Below are 14,529 nucleotides of genomic sequence, written 5' to 3'. Positions count from 1 at the left end.
GCAAGCATTACCAGATGAGAAACATCAGGAGTGCAAGCTTGGAAACCATAAAATCAGAGTTATCGAGTTTTGTAAACTGTACATTACGGAATGACGTTATTACTAAAAAGCTGCACACCCTGAAGACACAATTCTACAGGGAAATGTCTGCAATCAAAGCATCACAGAAGTCTGGAGCTCTGAAGTTATGGTGTTTTGATGAGCTGTGTTTCCTGTAATAAAAAAATATTAGTGTACTTTGTACCTATATTTGAACCTCCCTAAGGACATTATAAATGGCTTCACAGGTTTCAGGGATGATTAGACCGAGGCTCTGTTTTGAAATCCTGGTTGATTATTGAAGGCTTGCATATGATCCTCCAGCTGCAAGAACGAGCTCCTGGTGATATGCTGTCTCGAAAACAGGTGTCCTGCTTACAAATATATGGTTCAATTTTCTTCCAACAATTTATAAAATGCAGGGATTGGCATTCTTGTGTAATTTTCAGTTTGTTGGATTTTCGACTTGTAGTTCCAAAAATATTTCATTGAAGCTTCCCTTGAGAGGTTGCCGAGAAAGCCATTGCTTACACCACAAGGTTCTACGTTTCTTCCTCAAAAGTTTCTTTTTTGCAGCACAGAGCAACTGTACCCCACAGTAGTCTCTCCTGGCAAAGTACATCATCGGCAGGCATCCTGGCTTGATGAAAGCTGAACTACAACTGAGCAGCTCGCGTGCAAAAACAAGTGAGCAGTGTTGTAGTATAGTTTGGCCGCTATTAATTTTTTTCAACACCACTACTGCATCACATGGCTGATATGTGATGGCATAGTGTGTACCAGGCTTAACACAGGACTCGCTCACGTACACACAAGCTGGAGTGCTCCCTCATTAGATGTTTCGCTTAGGATCGCCAGAAGTCAAAGGAGGGAGGAGGGCGATGCGCTATGTACGTTGCTTTTTATAGTCGTACGCACTAGGGAATTTTGATGCAATTAAAAACAAGAAGAACTCAAATATTACTGACAACTACAATTTTAACATGTCCGTGGGTGAAGAAGTTGTATATCCTTTTTACTTGTGCTGTTGTTAGAGCTGTCCACCCAGAGTTTACAGTCTTTCAGTTACTGATTGCAATTTGGAAATTCATTGGTTTACGGCTAGACATGGTGTCCTTTCTGTGTTCTACTGACAATGCTAAAACCTTTCTGGGTGCCTCCAACCTGTTGAAGCAACATTATGGCCCCATGGCACCCCTATGGAAGTTTATTGTACCTAATGCGCCTTGTTAGGGAGGCTGGTGGGAACTCCTCATTAGATCAGTGAAGGTTGCATTGAGAAAGACGTTGGGCACTAAGACATTGTCTTGGAGTGAATTAGAAACCACTCTCCGTGAGGTGAAGGCACATATATATAAATTCTAGACCCTTGTACCCAGGAAAGGATGGAATGGTGAGAAGTGCCAAGGTTAAAATTAAACATGGATGACCATTTGCTCGGCTGTTTCAGACCTCCTTTGTTTTGGGTGATTCGGATCCATACAAATAATTTTATGTTATAGCAATGATATTAGGGAAACTTTTGCTGAACTTTCATTCAAGGTGGGTGTCATAGGGCCAGTAAGATAGTTTATGGATTATGTTGACCTAACGTGGTTGCAGAGTCAGGTTGGAGAACTGGTCAGTGTTTGGACGCAGCATTGGGACAAACAACGATGTGGAGGGGTGGCATCATAAGTTGAACAAAAAAGTAGCCTCGCATCTTATTCACTTATATTTTTAATATACTTAGAGGCAAAGGAAATAGTGAATCAGGTGAATTAAGCTTGTTAAAGAGGGCAAATTAAAGAGACATCAGAGAAAGCAGGTCAAGGAACTACAAGGGCATGTCATTAAACTGTGGGAGGACTAAAATGAAAGGAAAATAACAGGTCAGCTACTGAAGAAATGTGCACATATATACTATGCCCCAGTGTAAATCAAGGGGCTATTTAGGGGGAAATTTAGGTTAATTTGAGCTTTATTTTTACATGAACTATTTTAAAAATTAGAGAAATATGTAACTATACGAAATAAATGGTCCTAGAAACGTGAGAGGAGTGGATTTTCCATTGCTTCCCCAATATATTTTCATAATAGACTTTGGATTGATTATGGAATACAAACATTTAAACAATATTATAAAACAATGTCACATATGCTACATATGTAAATACATATTAGCAGTGGGCCAGTGGCGGCTCGTCAGTAGGCACTGTGGAACTGCAGCAGCACCCCATATAGATTTCATATATGCGCAAAATTATGAATATATACATGAATATGAGATATTAAGTATAGATTATCAATAATCCTTTTAAAATGATTACCATTCTCTTGCTTTTGTAAAAAAAAAAAAAAATTAATTGAAACAATATGTGGAACTGCTAGTGCTCAATAGTTATTATTTTGTTAGTAGTGTGATAATGTAGCCAACTCGCACGTAAGGGTGAGGGGAGCACCGCCCTCTCGAGTCTCGAGCATTGTGTTAGCCTAGCTGTTGGAGGGCGAAGGTGTGATTTGAAATTCGTCAAGTGCCTAATCAATATCTAGTATTAGTGATAGTGATCAAGTTAGTGACGATACTATGTAATGTAATGCAGAATAATCAACTCAGTAGTGAGTTGCAATAAATGGGAAAAAATTATAACCATAATAATGTCAATGATACTAAAATTCAAAATAGCTTTCGGCAGCGATTCTGCTGCCTTCCCCAGAGAGAGAGAGTGTGTGTGTATGCATGCGTCTGTTTTAGGTGGGTGTTCTTTAGTCCTTGTTTTGTATAGGCTATGTTATTTTATTCTACTGTCATACTCGGTTTTGTATCTTGATGTTTTTGTTTTCGAGTGTTTATTCTTTTTAATGGTTATATGATTTTTATTTTGCTACGCTTAGTTGATATAAACTTAATATTTTTATGTAACCTCATATTCCCAATTTTCTGTCAGTCCGTCCGTCAGTCTCTCCGCTGTCGAATGTTACCGCTTTGAATTTTAGCATTTTAATACTTTTTTCAGTTTTGTTCAGTTTCAAATTTGATTAGGATAATCATCCATTAGTAATCAGTCATATCCCAAGAAAAACAGATAATTAGTAAACTTTAAGAAATTAAGTTTTCGGCATTGTTTAGTGTCATATATATATATATATATATATATATATATAATATATAATATTTATTAATATTATATATAGATATATATATATATATATTAATATATATTATTATTATATATATATATGTGTGTGTGTGTGTGTGTGTGTGTGCGTGTGTGTGTGTGTGTGTGTGTGTGTGTGTGCATCCTTATGCAATTAATATCAAGGAATTAAAAAAAAATTATGTAACACCACCCCTATGAATGATAGCCAGGAGCCGCCACTGCATATTAGGTCCGGATAAGCCTGGATAAAAGGACCGAATGAGCCAGTACATGGTCCGAATAAACCTGTTCCCGTTGAATCACCCTCTGAGTCTACCGTAGGTAAAACCCGAAAGGGGAGGTCTGTTAAGGTACCTGTTAAACTTGACTTTAATTTGAGGTTTTTGAGATTATAGTGGAGGTTCTTAAGATAATAGGAGTGTTGACACTCTCCTATAGTGGGGAGGATGTTAAAGTTGTCCAAGAGAATTCTCTCGATTGTGTTTACGTTTTGTGAAAATGACGTTATAGCGTCAAAAAGAACGCGCCATATTTTTTTACATTGTGTCTGGTGGAAAATTAAGTAGTTCATTACTGAATATTGCTAAACATTCCTTATATGACAATTGTATAGTGTGTTTAGTCGAGTAAATTGTGTTTTTATTGTAAAACGAATATTGTTTTCCCCTTCGTTGAGATGATGCCTTTGAAAGTTTTCCCATACCCTGTGCCTTTTCACCCAGTCCACACGTACCCTGTGCTGTGTTGTATTTACGCCCTCCCTTTCAGAGTTTATTGCTATTTTTTATATTGAGACTGTAAACTGTTGTACCAATTGGTTTATGTATCTTGCCTGTACCCTTATTGTTAATTTTTGAGTGAACTGAGATTTATGTGAGGAATTCCTCTCACAACGATTTTATTTTCTAAAGTTTTTGTGTATTCACTAGTTTCAAAGCTATTTGTCTTTTATTATAGTTATTAGTGTCTGTCTCATAAGAAATTATTGATTGATTTTCACTGCGTATTGCCGTCTGTCAGGTAATCGACACAGACAGGATCTATGTTACTGTATTTGTAATCATGTGAAAACCAAATATATTCGCATGCCCATGTATTTTCTAAAGATATGTACGTCTATATTGCATGACATAATAAGGGTGAAAGAACCACATCTACTTGAGAATGACACTCTTAACATTATTTTATCTGATTTTGCTATGTTCTAGTACGTAGTATCTGAGGTGCGGTTAGCACCGAAAAGATGATTTTACACAAAGACGAAGTCTTTTGACATAAGCGTCAGTAGACGTTTTAGTAACGAGGTATAATTACTGTTTTAGTTAATGATAATTCATTTGTCCTTATATATATGAAATTGCTCTTGGTGAATGTATTGCGCATATCACGTATACGGTAAGAGTTGAAGCCTGAAGGTGTTATTGGGTCTTGTTTGTGCCTCTCGCCAGAGAAGCCATTAGGAGAGGTCAAAGGATCGGGAGGGCAAAGGAAGGGTAGTAGTTCGTCCCTCTGATCGCTCCTTTGTGAGCCCCTCTAGGGGTGTGTATGCGTATGTGTGTAGTACACTGTATGGGCGTGATATCGCCCAAAATTGTATTGACACACACCACCAACTAATTCACTACATTTAATAAATATGTTGAAGTTGCAAGCTATTATATTTGGAATTTATTTTCGACTACGAAATTGATAATTATTGCAAAGTTTTTTATCTTCATGAGTCAGTTCTGCATTCGTGGTAATTGTATAACTTGTCTTTTCCCCAACAAAACCCGAATGCAGGACGGAGCGAACGGCTGCTTGGCTCAACTTTTGAGGTGACCTGTCATCTAGTGTTGTGTAGTGATGTGTGTGTGGATTTAGAAGGGGCGATTGCCCTGATTCTCTGAATTTTGCCGTAATTTGTTTCATTTGAGTGCCATTGATTTACAATTCCCTTTGAGTGATTAATTTCATTTGTCACTGATATGTTATTACTCTTTGATATGTTTAACTTAAAGTTATTAAATTAATTTTAACTATAAATTTATCAAATGCGTTTCAATATCCCTCAATTTTATTTCATTTTTCCTATATTTTAGTTTTGTGGATGGTGTATATAAATTGATCTGATAAAGCCTTTTTGTGTTCATACTTTAAGGGTTATGCAAATAACTTTTAGAAACCGATATAACACAGCGGTCCTCTTAAGGTCCTGAAAATCAACCCGTGCGCAACATTTAGAGAGAGAGAGAGAGAGAGAGAGAGAGAGAGAGAGAGAGAGAGAGAGAGAGAGAGAGAGAGAGAGAGAGAGAGAGAGAGAGAGAGAGAGAGAGGCGCGTACCCCTCGTCGTATCTCGTATAGCGATTTATGATCTGAGTTCATGTCTACAAGGACTGCTCAGTAAGTGAAAGTACCTAATTGTGGTACTATTCATTAATGATATTGGTGTGTTATCCTCGTTAATAATGAATTGGGTTGAGATATATCTCCCCGTAATTTAGAAACCGCAAAGGGAGTTTTGTGTTGTTACGTAAGGCTTTTAGCGGTTTTTGACCAAGTGACAACGCTAAGCATAATACAGTCCACTGTAAGTCCATCTTTTTCGCCACAATATATATATATATATATATATATATATATATATATATATATATATATATATATATATAAACTGTGGAACCTGTTGGTATCTCCCTGAGCTGTTTGAATTTTTCATGTTAATTGGTCATACATGTGTGATAGTCTGTGGCTCCACTAATGGCACACAATATAGATGTAGTAGGCTTACATATTTCTACAAAACTCGTAAACATGCAGATACATTTTATATTAATAACAAATACAAATAACCTGAAAGAAGGCAATTCACAATATACAAAAAATCTTATGACAGCAGACGATACTGCAGTAAGAAACATCACGAGACGATTTTTGTGCGGAGAATTTCCCGCACGAGCAATAGCTAGGCTATATTCATTAAATTAAGCAATTGCTGATCATTACTAGTTATTTACTACCAGCAAATTCAAGCGCCTCGATGGCGTGGTTGGGATGGTGTTTGCGTCCCACCTCGGTGGTCGCGGGTTCGATTCTCGGCCATTCCATTGAGGAGTGAGATATGTGTATTTCTGGTGATAGAAGTTCACTCTCGGCGTGGTTCGGAAGTCACGTAAAGCCGTTGGTCCCGTTGCTGAATAATCACTGGTTCCATGCAACGTAAAAACACCATACAAACAAACTAGCAAAATCAGCTGCTTTGTTTAATTCATTGGCAGTGAGGCAATTGCTTGAAAATGCAAGCAAAAACATATGCTTGACTTTTCATTCATCAGGCCCCATACTAATACAGATAACATCTTTCTAGTTTAAACATTACAAAGAGACTGACTAGCGATAACAGAAGACGTTAGTGGAAGAACTTCTTTACAGTAGGCATGGACAAATTCACAAATACGCCAAGCGCAAGAAAATAAGGACGAGACGGGGATGGAGGGAGCCGTTATGTTTTCCATTGGATACTACTACTAGAGGATCCGCGCTGGTGCTTCTCTAGTCAAACGTTTAGGACGAGTACAAACTCCATTTTTTTTTTTTGCAGACGTCTAACATCGATGTAGAAGTCAAGGCATGCCACCATAGTTTGAAAAGCTTTTGCCTTGTTCATGAATAAGGAAGAATAGAATCCAGAAGTGCTGTATTATAGGTAATAGTATGATAAAGCGATTGCAGCTTAGGCTACCCTTATTTGCCGAAGCGGTACTGTAGTACCTAGGTAGGCTATAGCTAGTAGGCTTAAACCATTGATAGCTTTCCGTAGTAATGATTTAGGTTGCTTTGGTAATTTAGTGGTAGCCTAGTTAACTGAAGGTTTCAACTATATTTGAATAGAGGTTAGGTAATCTAAGCAATACCAAGTGGCGCGTCGGGTATTTTCATGATCATAGGCTAGCTACCTAGGCTAGTAGTAGGTTAAAACACCACATGGCATGCAGCAGGCCAGTCTACCAATGCATGCCACCCTCCGAAAAAGTACATTATAACGCGTCCTGACACCGGAGATGGGCTTCAGTCGCGACTTCTTGTTGGTGAGAAACGGAGCCAAAGACCTCCACTCTCCTTTCGAAGTAAGTAGGCTATTTTCTCCAAAGTTAGAAGTTAAGGCCAAATTTTAAGATTTAAACAGAGGGTAGTGAAAAGGGTGTCCACGGCGGTGGAAATCTCACCAAAACGGTTTCGAAATTTTTACTTGCGCTTCATTTTTATAGAAGATTGACGCCATCTCGATGTTTACGGAGTCGCTCGTGTCAACAAACTTCCCATTTCTTGTGATAAATCCGCACACCACTTGTACCCACAGACGCTGGGGCACTTTCATCACAACAATCGGAACACGGTCCCTTACCAGGACGTTTTTAAGTAAACAACTGTTTTGGTAGAAGACGACGACGAAGCGTGCACTTAGATAATTTTGTAAATAAATAGTAAAATATCAATATTTTACATTTGTTCCGATACGTAATACAAACCATCGGTCCTTTAACAATAGGAAGTAGCTAGCGGCAGCTGGAACGGTCGTAAGCTTCGAACAAGGGGAGAACGGTAGTTAACTGCTTGTCCGACAGTCGCGCGCCGCGCGACTGGGAGGTAAACAAATCACTTTTGCTTTCGGCCGCGGGTGTGAAGGACGTGTTCGTCATCGCTCTCTGCCCGCTTCATCGTCGTATGCTTTGTTTATATTGTGTTTTCTACTAATGGTTTGTTTGACTTGAAAATGAAACTGTAAGTACACTGTTTTCATTTTCATTACTTAATTATGAACCAACATGGAGTTATCGCCGTAGATGCGGCGATTTCCTCTCTTTTCATGAATTGAACCCTTGAATTATGCCTCGGTGCCGAGGGCGGGCGCGCTCGCGCCGAGTCATGTATTTTGGGCGAAAGTGTGTAATTGAAAAATGTAAGTACTCTTTTCATTATATGTTTGCCCTGTGCTCGGTTGCGGTTCCACGAGAGTGTGTTTGCGCTCGGCATGAGCCTTTAATTTTGTATAATAGAATGCAATGAAAGTGGATTCGCAATTGCAATATTCTTTTCATTTTCATTTATTTATTTGCATGAAATTTAATTTGGATCAATTTTCGTTCTTACCCGGGAATTGATCCTTACGATTTTTTTATGTGAAATGAAATCGCAAGTGCAGTATTCTGTTTCATTTTCATATATATTTTATGATAGCATCATATTATTGGATCAAGTTTCCGTTCTTACCCGGGAATTGATCTTTTCCCCTTTTTTAAGTTCTATGAAGTGAATCGCAAGGGCAGTATTCTGTTTCAATTTTTCATATTACTTTTCACTGCTGTGCGGGGGTAGGGGAAGCTGAAGGTCCTGCCGGTAAGTCGTCGTCAAAAGCTCTCCCGCGACTCCCTTGGTATCCGATTCTTCGTCTTCCTTCCTGCCCCCCGCTCAGCTTCTTCGTTGTATTTTGTATTTGGGGTCTTCCTTGCGTTCGGGGTGGGGCATGTCTTCCCCCCGTGCGTGAGGGAACCCCTCTTACTAATCTATCTATGTTACCGCGCAGTGCTACATCCGTGGGAGACGACCTTGGACAGGTATGGACCACCGCGGAGGCAGGGCGTGCCTAGCATCCACGGGCTGCTGCAGCGTCTAGCGAGGTCTGGGGCGGTCTCCACTACTACCACACGCTTATGCTGCTCCCCCCCCTCCTGGTCTACACTCCCCATGCTGTGTCGATGACGCCGTCTGCCGCTACTAGGCCGCAGCCGTACCGAGGTGGGGTTGCCGCCGCCTGTTTTCTTCGTGTTGCCTGCCCCAGACTTCCGCTGTTCCAGCAGCTCGCCCATGGACGTGGGCGCCAGGACCCAGGTTCCGCTGGCTGCCGATGATTCTACGAGGCGATCGCTGGGTACCTGCCGTACCTGCCGCTGATGTGATTCCCGCTGTTGGCTTGGCTGTCCCTTCTGGGTCTACGCTACCGCTGTTCCTGCCGCTCCTGAGCTGGTTGCTGTTCCTGTCGCTCCTGGTTCCTGTGCCTGTCCATGCTGGTCCTGCCCACGGTGTGTCTTCCCCAGTCCCAGGTCCTTCCGGACAGGTGCAGTCGGGCCGTGTTGCTTCGGCAATAGCCCCGGCTCCGGCCTGGATGGAGGACCTGACGACTGTCCTGCGTGAGCCTGACGAGGAAGATGAAGAGGAAAGCTGTCATCTTCGTCTTCATCGTCTGCTGCTGCCTCTTCCCCTTCGACTTCTAAGGCCCATAAGCCGAAGAAGAAGAAGGCTGCCTTCCCCCCTAAGAAGTCTCCTTCGGGAACTTCTAAGGGCCCGTCCCACCTCGGTGGGACGGGGGGTCCTTCTGCTGGTCCTCCTGCTCCTTCGGGAGCGGGGCCCGTCTCCCCTTCCGTAAGGAAGAGATAGACGGGGACCAGAGAGTATCGGTTAGCTCTGGTACTTCCTCGCCTGGTGCTAGCGGCGATGCCGCTACGCCAGGTTCCGGCTCGGTCTCTCGCTCGCGAGAGATCCCGAGTGTACGTTCTCCCTCGGGTGAGACCGTGCAGCCAAGTTTCGGCGCCAGAGTTCGCTCGGCGCCAAGACGCGGCACGGAGCAGAAGGCTGGTGAGAGACGCTCAGGTGACTCTTGCCAGGCCAGCGGCCGCTCTTGCAGCGACCAGCTGGTACCCGGGTTTTCCCCCCTAAGAAGGCTCCTTCTTGGGACCTTCTAAGGGCCCGTCTCGCTCCACGGCGATTCGGGAGCTCTTCTGCTGGTCCTCCTGCTCCCTCGGGAACAGGGTCCCGTCTTTTCTTCTCACCAAGGAGAAGAAGACGGGGACCAGAGGAGTACCAGCTTCGGCTGGCACTTCCTCGCCTGGTTTCTAGCGGTTCTGCCGCTAAACCAGGATCCGCCTCGGCTTCTCGTTAGCGAGAAGTACCGAGTGGACGGTCTCCCGCGGGAGACCGTCCAGCCAAAGTCTTGACGCCCGAGCTCGCTCGCCGTCAAGACCGAAGCGCGGAGCAGAAGACTGGCGAGAGTCGTGCAGACGACTCTCGTCAGGCCAGTGGACGCTCTCGCAGCGACCAGCTGGCTGCTCGGGTTGACGTGACGGTCGCTGACCAGCCACGAGTTGAGGCGAGGAAGGGGTCCCCGCGGCCGTCGGTACCAGCGGCTCGACGCGCCGAGAGGACGCTCGCCGGTCTCACCGCGACAGCGAACCTAGCAGGTCACCTGACGCCGCTCCCATCGGGACCGGGCGAAGATGGTAACCAGCAACAGCTCGCCTGACGCTAGAGATCAGCGTCGACGTTCTCAGCCGAGCCTCTCGCCCCAGGCGAGCGGCAAAGGCTAGGCCTGCTGCTCGATCGCCACCGCGCGGGTTGACGATCAGCAGCAGCCCTCCAAGCACGCTGGTCCTGCCAGCGAGCTAGGGGGGGGCGTCAGGTCTGCCTCTCCTGTACCTTCAACCTCCTCGGGCTATACCGGGAGAGCGCGGTACCTATGAGTGATCGCGAGAGGTGCGCCGCTCGCGATCCCGCTATGACGCCGTATGGACCAGGCACGGTTCTAGGACCGACCAGGACATACGTGCAAGTAGCTGGAGGCGACCGTCAGGGTCTGCCGCTATCCTCCTTCTTCGGAAGGAGTATCTCGGGATCTGTGTTCGTGTTGGAAGGACTGGACGGTCCTACTCCGCAAGACGCGGTTTTTACTCCCGAGATACAGAGGAAATTGCAGAAGTCATTAAGCTGATTCGTCAGCATAATGACCTTGCGGAAGGATTGCCGCTCCCACCAGCAGAGCCACGTCCTCGGCTCGAGTCGTTTTGGGGCCCGAGACGGAACCCAAACCGACGGTGGGTCTGCCGCGATCGGAGCTTGTTGCCGATTTCTGTCTCGAACCAGTCTCTCGTCGCTCCGGACAAGAAGGCTCGCTCAGTTCTGGCCGGTCGATCGAGCTACTTCCACCTCCTCTACTGCGACAGCGCGTTTCTACGTGTCTTCGGACACCGTATTTAAATACTCCTTCGGTCCTCCAGAGAGGTTTCGACTTCGACGAGGACTGGAATGAGTCGGAGGGACGGTATCGGCTCTCCCCTGTCAGGTGTCGATCAGCCCCACCCAGACGACGTTCACAGTGGCGGCAGACCCTTACCTACAATGAGAGTTCGTAACCCTCCGCGGGAAAACGGTTTTCTCCTGACGATACGTTTTCCCAGACTCTGAGAGACCATCGCCGCAACGGCGATGGCTGCTCCTATTCTTCTCCAACTGCTAGTTCCACTGGGAAGGCGAGCGAGGTATCCAATTCCTCCCCCATTCCCTCTCTCCTTACGGCTACGAGGGAAAGGGGAGGGATCCTACAGAGATTTCTCTGTAGGATCCCCACGTTCGGGACTGCGCTGCCGGGGGGACCTTCGGGTCCTACCTGACGTAAGCCCCGGTCGTTGAGGAGGGATCCTGCCCCATTCTCGATTTCTACGGGAATCGAGAGGACCACCAGCCGATATCGTTTGACGAATTCGGTGGGGGTTTCGCAGACTGCTTAGAATTCTAAGGAATTTCTAGCGCATTCAGATGTTCGAGTTTTTTACGATCTCCAAACACTTAGGCGAGACCACGGTCTAAAGTGAGCGAGACGAGAATCCCCCGATGTTACATGATAATCGGGAACCTCGCCTATGCTCGAATTCCTGGAATTTCTAGCATTGGGAAGAAGACTGCTGCTGAAAGAAACTATCTTACAGTAGGCGACCAACCTGGAAATAGAGAAGATCGGACGGGAATATCCAGTTTGGCTTGAACTATCGTCTTAGTATTCTGTTCACCATTGAAGCTTTCCTTCGAGGAAGACTTCTCCTTCACTCTTTGATAGAGATCGAAGGTGGTCGATCTCCAATCCTTATTTTGTTTTCTTGAAGGAAAGAATTTAGGATGGAGATCGTTGTTCAGAATCCTACAAAATATACTACGTATATTAACCTCGCGACATGATTCTACTAAGCAGTTGAATTGTCCGAGGGTAGGCGCATATCCTAGTTTATCTACGGATTGCGACTTAGAAGAGAAGTATTCTAATTGAACTGCAAACTCGGGGTTGCCTGCAACCTCCCAGGAGTTTTCAGTTTCAATTTTATATACTTATGGTTTTGTCACGACAACACCATTTCAACTTTTATATTTACCGAAATTCGTTTCTTCCTAAATATAATTGCTCGAGCATATCTTTTATGCTCGGTAGTTCTAGCCGAACGCATTCCTTCATGGAATAATGGATTACATGGCAACTCAGGATGACGAGTCGGCGAGAGCTCAGGCTCAACTACTGCGTATTGAACTGCCTGACAGCAGCTCAGTATCAGCTGGGCCTCCGAGATGCACGGTCAGTTATGTGTCTCTCTCCCCTGGTTTGATTGACTACCGAACCGTATCTCTGCCCAACATCATGACTTAGGTCTCTGATTAATGGGGATTCTCGCAATAATGAAGGACCATCTACTGCTGTGACGCTAGATTCCATCGCCTTCGACATTGCGAGAATTTTCAATAGAGATATCTCTTGGACTCTTTCATCTTTCTGTTTACCGCACGGTAACAGAAGTCTGTACAAGTCTCCCGCTGCATCGCACTGCGATAATGCGAATGATTTTTGCAGACATCTGAGTTTGTCTTCAAATATCTCGTATTCGTAGGTGTACAATTGTTCATTGTTCAACCCGAATTACGAGATGTGTCAGAAGACATCGCCTACTCTCCGACCTGACAGCTCTACTTCAAATGTTCAGCCCATGAGAAGCAGTTCTTCAGGCGGCTTTCCCCTGTGTTTTCATTACTGAAGAACGCCCCGCTTTCATTGCAACTACGACTTCTCACCGGACAGCAGTGAAATAGCGGTTAGCGTTTTCAGTCATTTGTAAGCACAGGTTATGAATCTTGAGAATCCTTCTCTCGATTCGTCTGTGAAGACGTAGGTTGCATTCAATATCTACCTTCGTCTTCAACGGTACATAGTGTTTGTTTCTCCTTAGCTGAGATTCAACAACCATGAGATGTTTTGCCTTCAGGGACCTCGGTCTCTAGAAGGCAATTGACTTTCGCTGTTGGGCACATGCCTTAAGAGAATCATCACCTCGCTGTCCGGCATTGGTGACAAACAAATACATTATTTGTTTTGGTCTCTCGGCATAACCCTTAAAGGCGAAGGTCACGTGACTTACTCGGATGCTTTGACAACTTGCCTCCTACCGAACGCAGTCAGTCGGCAGCTGTCAGAGCGGCCGAGTCAGTTACGAACTACGCTGTTGACTTAGTTCGGTTGTTACAGAGCAATCATTACTTCGTTTAATAGCTTGTCACAGTACCCATACCATTGACACCCACCATGGAGTGTCGGTGTCCTATCCACTACCGAGAACTTCGCTGCATGGGGATAGGAGGATGCGAGAGACTTCGTGGCAAACGGACAGACCAGTATGGGTACTGGACATCACCGAAGTAGAGAAAGAGGAATAGGTCATGCGACTATTTCCTTCTTTTCCTCTGAGGAACTGCATGACTTCTCCTGCGAAGTCAAGCATCCAGGGGTGGGGATCCGTGACGCTCGATTTCGTACCGAACTTCGTAGCGAAGACTCAGAACCCTTCGGTCCCTGACGATTGGTTCGAGTCGTTCACAATCCCCTCCCTAATGGACTTCACCGCCTTCGATGCGAAGGAGATGCTGCCTTGTCCGCAAGAACTTCTCCGTGGCGCAGGTACTGAAGGCAGGGGTCTGGTCCAACCAGACCACATGCCCTTCCTTCTACCCTTCGGGATATTGCCCACAGGTCCTGGATCTTTTTCCTTGGGACCCGTGGTGGCTGCTCAACACGTTGTGTAGCGAACCAGACCTCGCAGGCTGAACAGCATCGAGTCCTGGTGTGACCGTAAGAATGGATGAGTGAATGAGAGTGTGACTGGCTCCTCTTCCCATCTTTTTCTTCCCCTCTACCTGTGGTTAGAGGGACACGGTCGTCACCCTGCTGGATTAGGACAAGATGCAGGTGAGCTACTCAACAGAGCCCCATCCTATCCCTTTCACTAGGGATAGGAGCGTATATCCACCACTTCCTCCAACAAGGGGGAGGAAGTGATGCCAGCTTGAGACAACCCATACTTTATGTTGCCTCTTGCAAACAGGGGGGAACAAGTTCTAGCTTGCTGGTACGAAAGAGATACGCTTGCCTCTCTCTTAGTACTCGGCCCAGAGGTCTGACCATTGATCCTGCGGTGCACACCCGTCAATCGGACAGAGGCTTGGATCCCTCCCTCGCTCTTACGACCAGGGAGGCATTCCAGGGATGGACGAACACCAGTCTGTTCA

Source organism: Macrobrachium nipponense, chromosome 28, assembly GCF_015104395.2.
Source record: "Macrobrachium nipponense isolate FS-2020 chromosome 28, ASM1510439v2, whole genome shotgun sequence".
Classification (NCBI taxonomy): Eukaryota; Metazoa; Arthropoda; class Malacostraca; order Decapoda; family Palaemonidae; genus Macrobrachium; species Macrobrachium nipponense.
Note: the sequence above shows the minus strand (reverse complement) of the source record.